Source organism: Lissotriton helveticus, chromosome 10, assembly GCF_964261635.1.
Source record: "Lissotriton helveticus chromosome 10, aLisHel1.1, whole genome shotgun sequence".
Classification (NCBI taxonomy): domain Eukaryota; kingdom Metazoa; phylum Chordata; class Amphibia; order Caudata; family Salamandridae; genus Lissotriton; species Lissotriton helveticus.
This window is the reverse complement of record NC_136071.1, coordinates 571471161-571478477: the sequence shown is the minus strand read 5'-3', so window position 1 is coordinate 571478477 and position 7317 is coordinate 571471161. Positions and strand designations below refer to the sequence as shown.

Sequence of the window (7317 nt, the reverse complement as noted above, 5' to 3'; positions counted from 1 at the left end):
TGGGGGGCAGGGGTCAGAGGGCGACCCAGATTTGCAGGCCAAGATAACTTCTCTGGTTAGGTCGAGGGAGACCGGCGAGAATTTTTTTAGGGTAAACTCGGGTGGTGCCATCGGAGGATGAGTATGTGAAAAAATTCCTAGGCAATCATAAACAAGGAAACTAATGCAAGGAGGGACGGACGACTAAATAAATGCATATACATACAAGTACTATTTATTTATCAAAAAAACCATATATTGTACACAGAGTTGTTTAAAAAAACAGTTCATAAATCACAATAGACACAATAAACAATTCATAAATCACAATAAACACAATAAATTATTAAAAACAATAATAAGACATCAATATCAAAATAGAACAACAATTAATAATAAAACCAGGGGTGGCAAATTTATTTCGACGCGCGTTTCGGCGTGCAAGACAACGCCTTCTTCAGGAGCCACACAATTTTCTGCAATGTAACAGAAAAATACATATTATAACAACCCTATTTTTTGATTAAAATCATTAGTTAATGCATTACTACTTTAGTCAAAAATGTTTGTCCTCCACTCCTTAGCTATTTGACACTATTTGTGTAACACAAGGTTATATTCAACACAGCACAATAAAAAACAGCATGATTAACATAAGGTTAACATAATAAAAACCATCTGTTAATACATAACTATTATTTGCAAAGAAATTATTCTAAACCATACATTTATACAAAAAGAACATGGGTTCATGCAATCATCATATTTGATCTACCGAAAATACAAAAACGTCTATGTCCTGTTATATTTAGCAAAGACATTCCTTATTGTATCAAAAACCCAATACATAGAGTACATGTAATTGGACTTACTAAAATCAAGGATGGGGAATGATTATCTTCGTGCCCTTTCCTAATATGGCTACAATTCCTAACGTGCACCGCAGAGAGTCCACAGGGAATAGGGTATTTCTTACATCAGTGGTAAGTTTACCTATTTATTCAAGGATGGGAAATACCAATGAGAAAATTGCAAGGCATATTCCGTTAGAGCTAACTAACCAAAGAGTGCCTAAATTATCTCACCTTTTTAATCATATCCAAAGTTCTTTGATTAAGGACATCTGACTTGCAATATAAGGTGCAGCGCGATAAGTAGAAGAATAAAAAATGGTTTTATCTGTGTTAAAAAAAGGGGAAAAACACGATAGTGCTAATTAACATATTTTTTATATATATGTAAGTGCATGATGCAAGCACATGTCTTGTTATTCAGTGAATCCTCTATATACACTTTCAAACTCACCAAAGAATTAGTTTTTCACGGTGCAATCTTTAAAGCCTTTCCAAATCGGCTGTAAGTTGCTTCCTTATTTGTAGTTGCTCGTGGCTCAAAACAGGGTAATGTCGAGCTAGTCTCTGCAGGGAAAAGTAAATAAACCAAGCAGCCCTGAGTTAAATAGGGCAGTAGTTCTACCATCATTCTCACTTAACTGAGCCGTTTACGATGGCTTTGCAACGTTTATAAAATAAACGGAGAAACATAGGTGCTAGTTTAAATACAACCGCTTACCGTAAAACTTTTTTTAAAAAACAGATTATAGTTCTATCCAGCGTCTGGTGTCTGTTATGTGTAAATTCACAGCTTTATGGAAGCGTCCCGTAGAAAACGATTAGCACTTCTACTTCTTTTCTCTCTGTTTACATAAACACTCGTTGCTCAAGACAGGATAATGTCGAGCTTGGAGTCTATGAAGAAAAGGAATACAAATCGAGCCGCCCCAAAGATTAATAAGATCAATAGTGATAAGGGCGCTATCGTTCAGCTCTAGTTGCACAGCGAGGGAAAATAAACCCACAGTGCAGATCTGCCACGTTGTAAGGCTTACCAGTGGAGTTTCACGTGCGTGACGACTACTCCCATCTAGCTTCGGCGTCCGGCGTCCGGTGAAAAAATGATGACTAACCCTGCCAAGATCCGGAAAGGCTGAAATACCTTCCGGCACTGACCACGTGTTTGCCCAGGTGGAAATTTTAAAGGGATAATGCACATTTAAGGCTGAATACGGAGACCGATCGTTTTGGAACAAAAGCCTAAGCTAGGCATTTCAACTCCAGAACAAAGGTTTACATATAGCATAAAATATATGCGTTATATTGCCAACACGATCCTAGCATTGCCAATACAATCCTAGCATATATAAAAATCGATTCCTGACCATATTAAATAAGTTCCTAGCCTATTATTTAATTTAATAGCGTAATGGCATTAAATGTGAGCAATAAATACAGATATTAATGTGCGACCATATTAAGTGAGGTCCTAGCCTATTAATTAGGGTAGTAGCGCTATGCTACTAAGCATGGACAAGGAACCAGGTATGTAGAGGAAATGGTTTTGTTTAAATAAACAAACCATAAAAGCATAACAGTTTAAAAGGAACAAGTAACTAAAGATCAATGAATTTATTAAAAAATCGCGTTTTCCCATGGCATTTCAGAATTTAATCCCTTTGCAAAGGTATTAAAAACAAAAATCCAATAGACCTCGCGCTTTTTGCGAATAGCGCAACCACCTTTATCATTTGAAACTCTAATTTTCTCTAGGATGCGCCACTGGAATTCGTCAGGCTTGTGATTGTGTTCCAGGTAGTGCTTCACTAGAGGCGCCAAAACCTTGCCGGTTTTAATCGCGGATCTGTGCTCTGTCAGTCGGACTTGAACCGATCTCGAAGTTTCGCCAACATAGCCTAACCCACAGGGGCATAGAATAAAATATATGACATTTGTGGTTTTGCAATTCCACATGTCACAGGCTTTTGTTGAGAAACCATTATGAACATAGTTCTCACCTCTCAAAATGTTGGTACATGACTTACAAGAGGAGCAAGGTACTGTCCCACGAACAGGCAGGTTATTTAACAAAGACCGCTGTCCAAGGGCAACATTATTTGTACTATTGTTAAATCTTGAATGGACGATTCGGTCCTTGATGTTCTTATTTCTTTTATGAGCGAACAGCGGTTTGGCCAAGGTGTCTTTGGATGTAGGGTTGCAGTTTAAAATGTGCCAATTGCTGTTAATAATTTGTTTTACACGGTCATTAAGAGTAGAATGTTTGATGACACAGACAAGCTGGTCAGTTTTTTTCTTTTCCTTATTTTCAAGTAGAGCATTACGGTCATAAAACCTAGCTCGTTTGTAGGAGCTTCTTACCAATCTATGGGGATATCCTCGCTCTAGGAACTTCTTCCTCATTTCTGATGCTTGGATATCAAAATCATAAAGATTGGTACAATTCCTGCGTACACGCAGGAATTGGGAGAACGGAATACTATCGCGTTGACTCTTAGGATGAAAACTAGTGAAGTCAAGCAATGTATTACGGGCAGTCGGTTTGACAAACAGATCTACTATTAATTTGTTGTCCTCATTTTTTATCAATAGATCCAAAAATTCCACTTGGTCATTATCATACTTGGCAGTAAACTTAAGATTAATATCTGCCATGTTAATCCATTCTAAAAATTCTAAAAGTGTGTCCTTCCCATTGGTCCAGATAAAAAAGATGTCGTCAATATATCTGGACCAATGGGAAATGGACTCAAAGAATGGTGCTATCTCATTGTCAATGAATTTGTCTTCAAATGCCGACATGTAAATGTTAGCAATTGATGGTGCGACAGAAGCACCCATACTTACTCCTCGGGTCTGACGATAGACAGAGTCCCCAAACTCAAAAATATTTTCAGTAAGTACGATGTACAGACAATCAATGAGAAATTTTTTTGGGCAGCTTATATGATGTTTATCAATAAACCAATCTGTTGCTATTATTGCCTCTTTGAGAGGGATGTTACTATATAGGGACTCAATGTCCATGGTAACTAAAAAATCTCTACCGTGCATAAAGTCCAAATGTTCAACTCTAGAGATCATGTGGCCAGTATCTTTAATGTACGACTTGATCTTAGGTATATAGGGTCTTAAGACATGATCTACAAACTTAGAGAGGGGCTCTGTCGGTGTTCCTATCGTAGACACAATAGGTCTATATGGGGGGTCCAGGACGTTCTTATGTACCTTGGGTAACCCATAGATACATGCCGTTTTCCCTTTGTTGTAGTTAAGGAAATCATGTTCTTTTAAGGTGATATCTCCATTAGAAAGAGCCTCACTAGTGAGATGTCGAATTTTCTTGTTGATCATGTTTAAAGGGTTGAAGGATATTTCCTGATAGGTGGTATTATCGTTTAACATGGACTTCATTTTTAGTTTATAATTGTCAGAATCAATAACGACGATTCCTCCTCCTTTATCACAAGCTTTTATAACCAATTCAGTATTGCTAGCTAGTGAATTTAAGGCGAGAGATTCTTCCTTATTGAGATTATAGATCGGTTTAGGTACATATTTTAAGGTCCTGTCTAATTTTTGGAGTACCACCAACTCAAATGCAGCGACTTCAGGACCGACCTGCTCTAAGGAAGGACTGAATGTGGAGGGCAATGATACTGTTTTGTTAATGTCAGGATCATTATTATTACTGACATTTATTTGGAAAAACTTCCTGAGTCGAATTTTCCTGAAAAAGGAGATTACATCTTGATATAATTCAAAAATGTTTACATGCGCATGAGGCACGAACGATAGTCCCTTTGAAAGTACAGATTCACTAAAAGTGTCTAGGGTAGTTGTAGATAGATTAAATATAGGAATTATGTTCCTTGTCCCCAGTATTGGCGACTTCGACTGGGGACAAGGAACATGAATTATATCAAGATGTAATCTCCTTTTTCAGGAAAATTCGACTCAGGAAGTTTTTCCAAATAAATGTCAGTAATAATAATGATCCTGACATTAACAAAACAGTATCATTGCCCTCCACATTCAGTCCTTCCTTAGAGCAGGTCGGTCCTGAAGTCGCTGCATTTGAGTTGGTGGTACTCCAAAAATTAGACAGGACCTTAAAATATGTACCTAAACCGATCTATAATCTCAATAAGGAAGAATCTCTCGCCTTAAATTCACTAGCTAGCAATACTGAATTGGTTATAAAAGCTTGTGATAAAGGAGGAGGAATCGTCGTTATTGATTCTGACAATTATAAACTAAAAATGAAGTCCATGTTAAACGATAATACCACCTATCAGGAAATATCCTTCAACCCTTCAAACATGATCAACAAGAAAATTCGACATCTCACTAGTGAGGCTCTTTCTAATGGAGATATCACCTTAAAAGAACATGATTTCCTTAACTACAACAAAGGGAAAACGGCATGTATCTATGGGTTACCCAAGGTACATAAGAACGTCCTGGACCCCCCATATAGACCTATTGTGTCTACGATAGGAACACCGACAGAGCCCCTCTCTAAGTTTGTAGATCATGTCTTAAGACCCTATATACCTAAGATCAAGTCGTACATTAAAGATACTGGCCACATGATCTCTAGAGTTGAACATTTGGACTTTATGCACGGTAGAGATTTTTTAGTTACCATGGACATTGAGTCCCTATATAGTAACATCCCTCTCAAAGAGGCAATAATAGCAACAGATTGGTTTATTGATAAACATCATATAAGCTGCCCAAAAAAATTTCTCATTGATTGTCTGTACATCGTACTTACTGAAAATATTTTTGAGTTTGGGGACTCTGTCTATCGTCAGACCCGAGGAGTAAGTATGGGTGCTTCTGTCGCACCATCAATTGCTAACATTTACATGTCGGCATTTGAAGACAAATTCATTGACAATGAGATAGCACCATTCTTTGAGTCCATTTCCCATTGGTCCAGATATATTGACGACATCTTTTTTATCTGGACCAATGGGAAGGACACACTTTTAGAATTTTTAGAATGGATTAACATGGCAGATATTAATCTTAAGTTTACTGCCAAGTATGATAATGACCAAGTGGAATTTTTGGATCTATTGATAAAAAATGAGGACAACAAATTAATAGTAGATCTGTTTGTCAAACCGACTGCCCGTAATACATTGCTTGACTTCACTAGTTTTCATCCTAAGAGTCAACGCGATAGTATTCCGTTCTCCCAATTCCTGCGTGTACGCAGGAATTGTACCAATCTTTATGATTTTGATATCCAAGCATCAGAAATGAGGAAGAAGTTCCTAGAGCGAGGATATCCCCATAGATTGGTAAGAAGCTCCTACAAACGAGCTAGGTTTTATGACCGTAATGCTCTACTTGAAAATAAGGAAAAGAAAAAAACTGACCAGCTTGTCTGTGTCATCAAACATTCTACTCTTAATGACCGTGTAAAACAAATTATTAACAGCAATTGGCACATTTTAAACTGCAACCCTACATCCAAAGACACCTTGGCCAAACCGCTGTTCGCTCATAAAAGAAATAAGAACATCAAGGACCGAATCGTCCATTCAAGATTTAACAATAGTACAAATAATGTTGCCCTTGGACAGCGGTCTTTGTTAAATAACCTGCCTGTTCGTGGGACAGTACCTTGCTCCTCTTGTAAGTCATGTACCAACATTTTGAGAGGTGAGAACTATGTTCATAATGGTTTCTCAACAAAAGCCTGTGACATGTGGAATTGCAAAACCACAAATGTCATATATTTTATTCTATGCCCCTGTGGGTTAGGCTATGTTGGCGAAACTTCGAGATCGGTTCAAGTCCGACTGACAGAGCACAGATCCGCGATTAAAACCGGCAAGGTTTTGGCGCCTCTAGTGAAGCACTACCTGGAACACAATCACAAGCCTGACGAATTCCAGTGGCGCATCCTAGAGAAAATTAGAGTTTCAAATGATAAAGGTGGTTGCGCTATTCGCAAAAAGCGCGAGGTCTATTGGATTTTTGTTTTTAATACCTTTGCAAAGGGATTAAATTCTGAAATGCCATGGGAAAACGCGATTTTTTAATAAATTCATTGATCTTTAGTTACTTGTTCCTTTTAAACTGTTATGCTTTTATGGTTTGTTTATTTAAACAAAACCATTTCCTCTACATACCTGGTTCCTTGTCCATGCTTAGTAGCATAGCGCTACTACCCTAATTAATAGGCTAGGACCTCACTTAATATGGTCGCACATTAATATCTGTATTTATTGCTCACATTTAATGCCATTACGCTATTAAATTAAATAATAGGCTAGGAACTTATTTAATATGGTCAGGAATCGATTTTTATATATGCTAGGATTGTATTGGCAATGCTAGGATCGTGTTGGCAATATAACGCATATATTTTATGCTATATGTAAACCTTTGTTCTGGAGTTGAAATGCCTAGCTTAGGCTTTTGTTCCAAAACGATCGGTCTCCGTATTCAGCCTTAAATGTGC

At 37.5% G+C, this 7317-nt stretch overlaps 1 long non-coding RNA gene across 1 annotated transcript; it reads right to left on the bottom strand.

Moving 5' to 3' along the window:
• Positions 1-343: 343 nt before the first annotated feature.
• On the bottom strand, positions 344-1392 carry LOC144785406 (uncharacterized). The gene is made up of 4 exons (XR_013601864.1): positions 1285-1392; positions 1065-1158; positions 852-972; positions 344-455 (listed from the first exon to the last, which is right to left on the bottom strand). It is a non-coding gene; the product is annotated as an uncharacterized LOC144785406 (long non-coding RNA).
• Positions 1393-7317: the final 5925 nt, after the last annotated feature.